The following is a 13253-nucleotide window of genomic DNA, read 5'->3' on the forward strand; positions in this document are numbered from 1 at the left end:
CACTACCTACTGAGATGGTTGAGCTGTATGTAGGTCCCTGCCGGGCCTTGGAAAATATGGCAGCTGGAGGTAGTGGTGGTGTAACCAGTGTTGGTGAGATCCGTGCTACATCCCGCTCAGTAGCAGCCTTTCTGGATAGGATGAGAATGTCGGTCTCCAATCCCTTTGGGGCGGGAGTAATGTGCGTGATGACTGGCTCGTCTTCATCAACATCATCACCCCCCTCTTCTACATCTACCTCCATAACTCTAAGTTTTTCTGGGACCTTCCTTTTCAGAAGCATTGTCTTGTGGCGTATATCACTCTCAGACTGAGCTGGTGGGACCCAAGTGTCATCACGATCATCAGAAGCGGGGCTTGAAGAAGAAGATGATAGTCTAAGCCTCCTTTTCCTTGCTGGTGGTCTGGAAGACAATAGATCTTCTGAAACAGTGGTTTGACTTTGCTCCACTTTGTCTGCAGGAAGCTCGATTTCCTGAAATACCCCTACGTCAGGAGCAACAACTACTATGGCGGGCTGTTGCGGCGGTTGCTGCTGTTCTTGTTGCGGCGGCTGCTGCTGTTCTTGTTGAGGCGGCTGCTGCTGTTCTTGTTGCGGCTGCGCCTGCGTTGAACTTGATTGTGTACTACTTTGCGGTAATGACATTTCTTCAACATCGCTGCTCGTTAGTAGACTGGCTACCTCTGCGACACTAAAGCCCTTGGGCCTAGGTTGGTGGGGTTGGACCGCTGTGCTGCTCCCAGCTTGGTTCCCGGACAACGCTTTGGTGCCAAAAAAAACATTGGCCGGCACACCACCAGTCGTGGTTAATGGCACTTCCTTTTTCTGTTCCTTCTTCTCACCGGCAACTTTCTTGGTACTGGACCTGGTACCTTTCTTTGGGGCCATCTTCTTCAGATGTCAGGCAGGATGCAGATGCACAACAAGTTCTGGTCACACGTGGACGTGATGCGCAGCAGGACTTCTGTCTGGCTGGCAGTACAACGGGTAGCCGGGTGATTCTGATGACACCTCCTACTCTGTCTTTTGTGAACCTAAAAGCAAATAAGACAGGAGAAGAACATCAGTGAAATGTTGCATTTGTTGTTGTGGTTCAGTTACTTAGTACTGTACTAGTGCAAACAAAAGATAGTCTAGCCATTTATGACTTTTTTTTAACTAGAGCTATGTTACACTACTAGTACTGTGTCCAGCCACACACTACACTCTCAGGAAAGATAGGAAAGTTAATAATAAACAACAAAATAAAAATTTAATGGAAGTGGGGTGGACCATTGCATTATTTGAGCATCTGAGCATCCATGGAGCTGCTGCTGGCAAAGGGGGTGGATGGATGGAAGCAAAGCCAAAGAGCCAATAGGAAAACCATGCAGGCCTATGGCAAAAGCAGGACACTAATAACTCACAGTCCAAACACCCAAAAAGGCCACCACCCACATGGACACACACAAATCACAAACAAGCCGGGGTCCTGGGAAACACCAGGAGCTGACAAAAGGCCTATAAAAGCCAGGTAAAGGATGCCTGCTAAAGCACACTGCTCTGCCTTTTTAATGCAACAAAATGTAAATACGAACATTCACAGGCCCCAAAAAGCTCTGCAGGGTGCATGCATTGCACACCAACACACCAGACACATACAACAAAAGCATGTCTTTAAGACAACCAACATCAGAAAGGCCACCCCAAAAAACACACTTCCCCAAATCAATCCAATGCCATCCATGCCCTAAATGATGTCTAAATTCAACAGACCACACAGAAAACACTTGATTAATAAAGCTGTGGCTACCTGCTCTGATCCTAGTGGATGAAAAAGCAGGCCTGTTGGCAGACAAGGCCAGGCAAGCTTGCAGGCCTAGGCTTCAAAATGGCCACCAGCCACATGGCCAGGCCCAACAACATCACAAAGGCCACCCCCAAAAAACACACTTCCCCAACTCAATCCAATGCCATCCATGCCCTAAAGGATGTCTAAATTCAACAGACCACACAGAAAACACTTGATTAATAAAGCTGTGGCTACCTGCTCTGATCCTAGTGGATGAAAAAGCAGGCCTGTTGGCAGACAAGGCCAGGCAAGCTTGCAGGCCTAGGCTTCAAAATGGCCACCAGCCACATGGCCAGGCCCAACAACATCACAAAGGCCACCCCCAAAGAACACACTTCCCCAACTCAATCCAATGCCATCCATGCCCTAAATGATGTCTAAATTCAACAGATCACACAGAAAACACTTGATTAATAAAGCTGTGGCTACCTGCTCTGATCCTAGTGGATGAAAAAGCAGGCCTGTTGGCAGACAAGGCCAGGCAAGCTTGCAGGCCTAGGCTTCAAAATGGCCACCAGCCACATGGCCAGGCCCAACAACATCACAAAGGCCACCCCCAAAAAACACACTTCCCCAACTCAATCCAATGCCATCCATGCCCTAAATGATGTCTAAATTCAACAGATCACACAGAAAACACTAGATTAATAAAGCTGTGGCTACCTGCTCTGATCCTAGTGGATGAAAAAGCAGGCCTGTTGGCAGACAAGGCTAGGCAAGCTTGCAGGCCTAAGCTTCAAAATGGCCACCAGCCACATGGCCAGGCCCAACAACATCACAAAGGCAACCCCAAAAAACACACTTCCCCAACTCAATCCAATGCCATCCATGCGCTAAATGATGTCTAAATTCAACAGACCACACAGAAAGCACTTGATTAATAAAGCTGTGGCTACCTGCTCTGATCCTAGTGGATGAAAAAGCAGGCCTGTTGGCAGACAAGGCCAGGCAAGCTTGCAGGCCTAGGCTTCAAAATGGCCACCAGCCACATGGCCAGGCCCAACAACATCACAAAGGCCACCCCCAAAAAACACACTTCCCCAACTCAATCCAATGCCATCCATGCCCTAAATGATGTCTAAATTCAACAGATCACACAGAAAACACTTGATTAATAAAGCTGTGGCTACCTGCTCTGATCCTAGTGGATGAAAAAGCAGGCCTGTTGGCAGACAAGGCCAGGCAAGCTTGCAGGCCTAGGCTTCAAAATGGCCACCAGCCACATGGCCAGGCCCAACAACATCACTAAGGCCACCCCAAAAAACACACTTCCCCAACTCAATCCAATGCCATCATGCCCTAAATGTGCTTGAAAATGAAATACATTAAAAAAATAACAAAAGGAACAGTTGCTTCATCATGCGCACACACACACCCATGAGGCCATGGCCATGGCTAGCTCGGGCCTACTACTACTACCCACAAAATAAAAAACATAAAAAAAAGGAATGATGATAATTAATTATCAAAAATAAATTGTAGTTACAACAACTGCAATGCCCACAATCAAACAAACACAACAACCACTTGTAAAATATCCTATTCCAAAAATCCTCAAATCCAGTTGCAATGATGCAGCAGACGAAAAGAGTGATCTTTCCAGCTCCAAATCCAAAGGCAGAATGAGCAGGAGATGGACAAAGCACTGGGAGGAGCCTGCTGGACAGGAACAGGAAGTTGGAGATTCTGTGTCACTTCCTCCCTCTCTCCACCTTTTAAAAAAATGACTCCTTGCACAAAAAAGGAAAGCCAAATGTCAATGTAAGGAGTTGTTTTCATCCAAAATCAGCCTTTGCAGAAGGTTTCATGCTGCTAGAGCCGATATTTCTCTCCAAATTGAAAATTTTACGTTGTTGAGTTCTCGAGCTTCACATTACTTCCGCCGGCGTGTCGAAAACGTCATGATCGCGTTCTCTTCTTTGTCCCTGTCGTGTTGGATATGACGTGTTCGGGGTCTCTTTCTCCTGTTCGCGTTCGATTAGACGTGCCCGCGTCCTCATCCTCTGGCTCGCGATGTAGAATGACGTGTTCGAGATCTCAATCTTCTCATACTCGCGTGCTGCATGATCGCGAGAAGAAAGACGTGATCGCGCGACAAATGACGTGATCGCGCGACAAATGACGTTGATGCGGCCGCGAACTGTCGCGAGACAGCGCAAAATGGCTACCAAAATCCAACATCTCGTGGAGAACGCGACCGGGTCTGGAAAACTTGTCGGCGAACGCGGGGATTCAGGTAAGGCGATCGCGCGAACGCGAGAATGTATTTTTTTACAGCGCGAGCAAGAAACAAATTATCGCTAAGCTGCGGAATGCGGAAATTTTGACATTTTCGCGCTTTACGCGGAACACGAAAATGCCAAAATATCGCAATTTCAGCGAACGGAACGGAATTTTGGCCCAGGCCTAGTGGTAACCTGTTTGATGTCCCACGGGGGGCTGCCCGTGCATAAACTATATTATCAATTAAGGGGACTGATGGGCTTTAAAGAGAGGTCCAGCATACGTGCCCTTGCAATATCCAAAAATGAAGAGTATGCAGATCCTCAGGGTAGAGAGAGAGAGAGAGTGTATGTGTGAAGGAGATCGTGTATAAGAGGAGAGCAGTTCCTCTTGTCGGAACTAGGGTCCTCACACACCAAGCAAGCTAGGTGTCATGCTTCATCATATGGACTTGCTCCTCATCGGGTCGGCGCTGCAATACCCGACGGGCACCCATAAAGGGGCTCTTTAGCGGAGATCTTTTGTTCCTGGCCGTAGGGTGCAGTGCGTGTGCGGGGTCTAGTGGTGTAGATGTACGTGAATGTGAGTGATTAAAACAAGCTGGATAGTCCAAAAATAAGACTTTATTGGAGATGGCTATCCACTTGGTTAAAAACAAAGATAGAGTGGCAGCTTGCTGAAGTGAGGGTTCAGCTTAGCTATGTTCATCTATAGTGGTCAACATGTTTCATGCCTCGCAGTCCTAGTGATCCTTGGCAATTCTTCAGGACCTATTGAAGTGTCAACTATCTACGCAATGTGGTGGGTGCACGTGTTACCTACCACGTATATTACTATGGGAAACGATCTCTCCATGTGTCAATGGTAACCTAAGAGAAGAATAAGGCAACCAAGTCACAGGTCAGCGTAGAGAACAAGGTACTCTCCCGCATATTAATTACAAACAAAATCTCTCATCTTACATAAGTGTATATTTAAAGCATGCTAACTGCATCGGAGGAGCCATGCCTAAGTCACCATGTGGCATTAGTGAAATGTAATCAGAAAATAAAGTATAGGACTTACTATACGTGAAAGTGAAATTAAGAACAAGAACCCAATTAAAAACAGAAGACTGGATGTATGGTTGTAACTGCAGTAAAAGGACTAGTATTAAAATGACTAGTATTAAAATTACAGAGGTACATAAGAGTCACTCACCTAATAGAGAATACCCCTGCTTCAATCCGTGTTTGCTGTGCTACCGGGACCCTAGTTCCGACAAGAGGAACTCCTCTCCTCTTATACACGGTCTTCTTCACACATACACTCTCTCTCTCTACCCTGAGGAACTGAATACTCATATCACTATCACAAGTGTGGCTTGGGCATTGGCAGTGACACACCGCTAGGGCCAGGCGGTAGCTACCCCAATTTGTGTGCCATACATTGCTAAGGATGACCGTGATTTGGGTGGCGAAGCATGCCAACTGCCATTTGGCAATACTTATATTACTTTCACTACCGCGAGTGTGGCTTGGGCATTAGCAGTGACACACCGCTGGGGCCAGGCGGTAGCTACCACGATATGGCTGCCATGCATTTGAGCATGATTTGTGTGTCAGATCACCGTGACAGCACCTATGGACACGTCATGCAGTGTGAAAGGCCAATGGCCAGGTCTCAACAGTGCACAGTAGACACCTGATTCATGGCACAGGATTGTGCACTCAATGCCTATGTAACCATTACCCAATGTTGACTACACATGTTGTTGTATATGATTAGAAACATTGGCATGTACTCCCTCACGTTACCTGTGATTTTGATGGGCATGTACACAGAACAGTGTTGTGATGGACTCTCCAATGGGTACACATGTCAATGTGTGAAAGGGCTGAGCAACTCACAGTGATGAATGTCTGACTTCACAATGTGCAGATTTGACTGCCGACTTTTCTTGGCTCATGCACATACTTGTCAATAAATGTACAGTCTTGAGTCATTGTGTGGTTGATGTGTGCCCTGTGTGACTTACACAAGAAGGTGTGGCAGGTATAGCAGCTAGGTAGGAGATATGCTGTTGGTACTACTCTCAGGGCTGCCCATGAAAAGTGTGGCCATATCCCTTTGTGCGTTCACATAGTCGGATATTGTTTGCGAGGTGCTAGCTGTGTGAAAAGTGGACAGGCATATGGATGGTGTAGCTAAGGGTGTCCCTACATGTAAGTTGTACCGTAAGCTGAACTGTGATGCTAGTCATTGTTGGACACATATCCTGGTGGATTGCATTGACATGTATACACTTTCATCTCACCTAGGAGGAGACCAAATGTGCATCGTCCCTTCACGGTGCTGGCAGACATGGAGGATGAGGAGGTCATATGGAAATTCTGTCTGGATCGAGACACCCTCCAAGACCTATGTGCTGTGTTGGAGTCCCACCTGCAGCCTCACAGGATATATCCGAGTGCTTTCACACCAATGTCTAAGGTGATGGCGGCCCTGCATTTTCTTGCTTCTGGATCTTTACAGTACACGGTGTCCAGCGCAGGTGGGATGTCGCAACCTATGGTCAGCATGGGGTTACTTGATGTCATGTCCGCTGTGATGATGTACAAGAACACATATATCCATTTCCCCAGGAGGCATGAATTGGTGGCAGTGAAGGAAGATTTTTATGCACTTGGGCACATCCCCAATGTTGTTGGTGCCATTGACTGTACACATGTTGGCCTGGTTCCACCTCAGGCACGTAAGCACATCTACAGGAATAGGAAGCATTTCCATTCCATCAATGTGCAAGTGGTGTGCCAAGCGGATATGATCATCTCACATGTCCGTGCCAAATTCCCAGGCTCGACCCATGACTCGTACATCATGTGTAACAGCATTGTGCCACGACTGATGGATAATCTGCTTCCGAAGCATGCATGGATTGTGGGTGAGTACGAAGAGTCCGGTAGCGTGCTGTGTGTGTGACATGCTATCCTCTGCCACAGTTACATTACCACGTTGCTCTGTGTATCTCCCACCTAGGTGATTCAGCATATCCCAACCGTCCTTGGTTGCTGCGCCCACTGCGGAATCCCAGGACATCAGCTGAAGTCCGCTACAATGATGCCCATGGGAGGACACGTCATGTGGTGGAGCGTACTTTTGGTCTCCTGAAGTCACGTTTCCATTGCCTAGATAAGACCGGAGGTGCACTGATGTACTTGCCCAAGAAGGTGTGTCAGATTGTAGTTGCATGCTGCATACTCCACAACCTGGCCTTGTGCAAGGAGATCCCCCTGCTCCTGGATGCTGATGAGCAGCCAAGGCCTCCGCCTGCAAACCAACTCATGTCCAGTGATGAGGATATTGGAGAAGAGGAAGGTGTAGACCTGCGTCAACAGCTCATCAATCACTACTTCACCAGAAGGTTAGTGACAATGTACAACGGAGCCATTGTCTGCTTATGTTGTTGTTGTTGGCAAGGTGTATGTGAGCTTTGTGACTGCACCCTGTTGTTGACTCGGTGCTGGCTGCCAATGTTTCTGGGACAGGGTAGTTATGCACATCTACAGTATGTTTATGTCAGTACTGTTGCTCATTGTAATGTGTGCAGATTGGAGTACCTTGATGACAAGTGTTGTGCGATGGCAGTGATGCCAACACCTGACTAGTAAATAGTGTTCTGTTGTGTTTTCCTAGGTCCCTTCAGCCTCTCCTTGCCTACATACAATCCATACTCCAGGTACATTGTAATCATGGTGAAGACTGCACATCCTGGAATAAACACGGAGCAGACACAACGACATCTGTGTGTAAGTGTGTAAGGAGTTTTTATTTACAATGGGGACATGTGACAGGGGGGTGAATATTTACAATAGGGTGATCAGTGATGGTACATGAGATAATCGAGTAGTCACCATGACCCAGTCCAAAAGACAGATGCCATTCACAAGGCAGTGTGGGGAAGGACAGTCCAAAAAGTCAATGCAGTAGTGAAGGGGGTTGCCATCATGGCTGGATCTGTGACTGGCGTTTGGCAGGTGCTTTGCCATGGGATCTTCCCTGGGATTTCTTGGGATGGCCCCTTGATCGTTTGGCAGGGGGGGCCTCTGCTTCAGGGTCAGTGGGGTTTGAGGACTCATCCCTGTGGCCACAGGGGAGGATGGTGAACTGTCATCCTGCGAACCACCAGAGAGAGGTGGAGGTGTTGGTTGTAGCACAGACCTGTCCATCAGTACTGCCACTAGCTGGCCCAATAGGTTCACAATTTGGCCCATGCGGGTGCACATGGATCTTGGGAGCATGCGGAGCTCACGTGAATCTTCCTCAGCCTGGCCCGCTCATCCCTGGGCCTGTTCATAGGCCCCAAGGACTCTGGTGATGTTGTCCAGGGCTTCGGTCCCAGTGTCCGGTTGTCTTTTACTGACCCTTGCCCTCGCACCTGCCCTGCTGCCACAGACCTGTTGCCTCACCACTGTAGGCACCCGCACACTCTCCCTGCCCTCCTCAATTGGTGGTGCGGGGTGGTCATACTCTGGTGCAGGGAGAGTGTTACAGGCAGCACTGGGGGTGGCGGTGTTGGTGGTGGTGGTGGAGGCCACACAGGCCATTACAGCAGGGGTCTGCATAGATGTTGCTGTTACTGCAGATATGTTGGGGGAGACAATGGGGTCCTGGGACCTGATGCGCCTTGGTACGCTAGATGGGCTGGCTTCGAGCTCCGCATCCTCAGAATCTAGGGAGTCATAATCCGAGTGTCCATGTTCCGGGGGGGAGACTGGCTCTGCAGGTTGGCGTTGTTGCCCTCTGCAGTCAGTTCTTGGTCACCTGTGGGACAGAGGGGAAATGGTCATTGAAGTGCACCACTCAAGCTTGGTGTTAGATGTATCTTATTCACAGGTTATACACCACACAGTGTACTAGTTATCACATTGTATGTCTGCACACTACTGTGCATCATGACAAGATATGGAGGTAGATGCATTACTTGTCCATGGTGTGAAATGTCAATACATACCATGCGCCACATGCATATTTTGTGATTGCAAGGACATGTTGTCATCTAACGACTAGCGCCACAACAAATTTATGTGACGCATCTCAGTTCATTACTCTGCCTGGCAGACGTTACATCTGAGCATGAACTAGCCATTGTTATCTCATGAATACCTTTGTCATGTCATGTGTAAATCTCAATTTGTACTACAGACCATGCTTGATTTGTTTTCATGTGGTCCTTGATGCTCTGCCCCCATGGCACTTACACATGTCATTCAGTGCTGTGCATGATTGTGCACAGACTTTCATCAACATGTGAATTAGTGAGTCACACTTTGGTTGCTGTGACAGTTACATTTGCTTAGCTGTCTGCACACTGTAAGTGGCAATTGGATCTGTGTTAATTTTTGTGGGATGAGAGGACTGGTGTTGTCGTATGGCACCATGCTTTTTGAAACGAATGGCTTGGTGCATGCACTGTCTACTTACCTGTTCTATTGTCACATTTGGGTGGAATTTATGATACATTTCTCTGTGTGTGTGGTGGAGGGCTCCATCCTGCTCAGGGGTGGGACACGAGTGCATAGGATGGCTACCTACCTGTTGGTTTAAAGTGAACAATGCAATGGCTGACACATGCATCTGGATGGGAGGGAGTGCTCCACCTTATTGAGCTGGGGAAAAAGGGGGCATGTTGGGAGTAGTGGTGCAGGCCTCCCATTCACAAACAGAACAACCTTGGTAAATGGCTACCTACCTATTAGTGTAAAGTGAACAATGCAATGGCTGACACATGCATCTGGGTGGGAGGGAATGTTCCACCTTGATGTGCTGGGGAACAAGGGGGCATGGTGGGAGTAGTGGTGCAGGCCTCCCAATCACAAACAGAACAACCTTGGTAAATGGCTACCTACCCGTTAGTTTAATGTGAACAATACAATGGCTGCCACATGCCTTTGGGTGGGAGGGCATGATCCATCCTGCTCAGGGGTGGGACAAGGGGTACTGTTGGGAGTTGTAGTACTGGCCTCACACAAACACACACCCTCCCTGTTAAGATGGCTACCTACCTGTTAGATGAGAGTGAATAATGCAATGGCTGCCACATGCTTCTGGGTGGGAGAGAGTGCTCCATCCTGCTCAGGGGTGGGACACGGGGGACTGTTGGGAGTTGTTGTCCTCGCCTCACACACACCCCTCCCTGTTAACATGACTACCTACCTGTTAGGTGAAGGTGAACAATACAATGGCTACCACATGCTTCTGGTTGTGGTGGAGTGCTACATCCTGCTCAGGGGTGGGACAGGGTTACCTGGTGGGAGTTGTAGTGCAGGCCTCCCAACCCCAAACGCCACTTCCTGGGAAGATGGCTACCTACCTGTAAGTTTGGTTGTTGTAATACACGGTTCTTGTTCCTCTTTTCTTTCACAACTCTCTTCAGGTCATGCTACTGCTTCATGATTTCCTTTTTGGAGCACGTGGTGGACCCTACTGCATTGACCTTGTTGACTATCCTTGCCCACATTTGTGCTCTTGTGGCTTATGGTGTCTGTTGGACCAGGATACCCAACACTTGTGGTTCTACTCTGATTATCTCATCTACCATGACTGACAACTCACGCTCTGTGAATTTGGGCATTTTATGTGTTGCCATGGTGTGTGAGGTGCTAAAAAATTGAGGTGCAGTTGTTATGTTGTGTTATGTTATTGGCATATTTCGACCAGGGCTGTCTCTGCACTATATGTTGCCGTTAATCCCGATTGAGCAGGATGAAGGGCTCTGGATGTCTTCACAAAGGTGAACAACTTTTTGTAGACTGCTTTTTCACACACCTTTGCCACGGCTGGGAGAAGAGATATGGGTCGATAGCTAGCTGGCATATTAGGATCTAGGGAAGCCTTTTTTAATAATGGTAGTAGTTTGGACTCCGGTAGAACTATGGCAGTCTGAAGTAAGATGTTTATGATGGTATTGACTTCAGGTTTAACCACCTCGGCAGCCGCTGCTATTAATCTTTCTAGACAAGGAGCCGCAGAGGAACCAGATTTCAAGGATTTAAGGATCGACAAAGAGTCAGGCAAGCCAATAGGAGAGAACCCCATCAGGGGGAAACATGAAAATTGGACACTGTAAAATTCCTACAAGAATCCATTGCCTGACCAGGTGAGCTAGTCCCAAAGTTGTCCTGAATCGCCTAAATCTTATCAATGAAATAGCAGGACAGCCTTTCGCACCATGCCACAGAAGCTGGTAAGAAAATTTGCTCAGCTTCAGGGGTCAAAAAGCTCTGCACGATAGTGAAAATTTCCTTTGAATTATTTTTGGACAGAGCAATCCGTTCCATGTAGTAGCTGCTTTTAGCCTCCTTAATTGCAACATAATTACCTCTCTGGGCCTTTCTCAATGCTGTTTTGGCCAAGGGGCAATAGGCAAGTCTCCAGCTACGTTCTAGTTTTTTACAGAGCTGTTTTAGCTTCTTAAGCTTGCTAGTATACCAGGGCTTTGAAAGGGCGTTTCTAGCTCGCTTATTAGTGAGAGGTGGAGATAAGTATTCAACTGCCTGAGAGATCCAATTACAAAAGCTCTCTAGAGCTCCCTCCAGATTTGTAGCAATGAAAGGGCGTGTGCCTGACAGAACCCTGCTCAAAGCCGAAGGGTTACATCTTGGAGAAGATCTGCTTTAGGGATGCCCCTTAGTAAAGTGTGGCATCTGAATGGTCCATGAAAATTGGATCAAATAATGAACCTACTAAGATGTTTGAAAGGGTTCTTTGACACTTAGAGGAAAGTTGGAACAAATCAGGTCTAAAATATGCCCCCCACTATGAGACGGAGAGCTAATCCATTGGGTGAGTTGAGCCAGGATAAGCGAGTCCCGAAAATCCCTCATATCTCTTGCCTCCCCTCGATCCCAATGGATGTTGAAATCACCGAGGAGCAAACATTTTGAGTAGCGCAAAGCCCTGGGAACAATGACCTCATCCAGAGCTTTCAGAAAGGCTGCCCTGGGGTTGGGGTGTCTATACACCAGTGTGCTACCCCCAGTGTAAAGTGGGGCGATATGACAATGGAAAAATTCAGAACCTCTCCATCATCGATAGCCTGGGACTCCTGTTGGGTAAAGACCAACGCCTCCCTCACCACCACTGCTATTCCACCACCTCTACCCACTTTGCGGTCTGCCATGGCTATTTTATACCCCGTAGGTATAGCCAACTCAATAGCTGGGTTGGAAAACTCATTAAGCCATGTTTCTGTCACAAAAAGTAAATCTAGCCTGCTCATCTTATAGTAGTTCAAATATGTCAAAGGCATGTTTCACTAATGAGCGGGAATTAATTAGAGCCGCCCGAATGCAAAATCCTTTCAAAGTGGCTGTAGGGGGGGCAGTGGGATGGGAGCAGACTTCCAATTCAGTGCAGAATCTAAAGTTACAAATATCGCAGTTCCTGTGTATATTGTCCAGTACCTCCCAATGACGTTTGCATGGGGTGGTGGGGTGGTGTGTATGTGAGTTATTGTGCTGGTGTGATGTGTGCAGATTTGCCTCTCCTTTGTGCTCTGGTGTTGAGCCCTTCAGTTGTGGAGTATTGAAAAGGATTCTGGTCAGGGAAGGGGCAGGTTTTATGCTCAGCTATGTGGGTGTGTCAAGATGAAGTACTGCTGTCAGGTGTGTTGTGTGGGTTGTCTGGGTATATGTATTTTTGAATTTGCCATGGGGGTGTGTCATTGGGATGTGTTAGGTGTTTTTCGGGACAGAGTTAGTTTGCTGTGTGTCACTTGGTGGCCTTCTTGTGATTTTTTTTTAGTCATCCGTCATTTGTTTTACAGAGCGTCCGCAGCGATGGCTATGCTACAGCCCTTCCGCCGGATCTCCCATTCATCACTGTTTGAGACCGCAGTGGTCGGAAACAGCGGAACATACCACGGTCACATCGGGGATATCCTAATTTTCCGTGCAGTCTCTCTGCTGTCCTGGCAGCGGTTTAGTGTGTTTCTGCCGTGAATCCGACTGCCGTGGATGGATTTTTACCTGCTCCGCCCACTACGGGTGGTCTTTGGTGGTCTCATTCCACCGTGGTATCATTTTTTGGGCGGTTGATCCTAATCAGACTGCTGGTTTTGCCGTGGTACCGGCGGACGGTTGATTTCCGCTACCATGGCTGTCGGGGTGGTTTTCCAACCGCCATCCTAATAGACCCCTCAGACCTCAGAGTTATCAA

The 13253-nt window shown here is 47.8% G+C and overlaps 1 protein-coding gene across 5 annotated transcripts in view; it reads right to left on the reverse strand.

Annotated features, from left to right (window-relative positions):
* LOC146853909 (olfactory receptor 8U1-like) overlaps nt 1-13253 on the reverse strand; it is a 209592-nt gene that overhangs the window by 39029 nt on the left and 157310 nt on the right. The window contains exon 3 of one of the 5 annotated variants that reach the window (XR_014981154.1): nt 7879-8858. The exons of the other annotated variants lie outside the window; for them this stretch is intronic. The gene's annotated coding sequence lies outside the window, so the exon portion shown is untranslated. Of the gene's footprint in view, nt 1-7878; nt 8859-13253 lie in introns of those variants that run through there. 5 annotated transcript variants of the gene reach the window in all.

Source organism: Triturus cristatus, chromosome 4_1, assembly GCF_964204655.1.
Source record: "Triturus cristatus chromosome 4_1, aTriCri1.1, whole genome shotgun sequence".
NCBI lineage: Eukaryota > Metazoa > Chordata > Amphibia > Caudata > Salamandridae > Triturus > Triturus cristatus.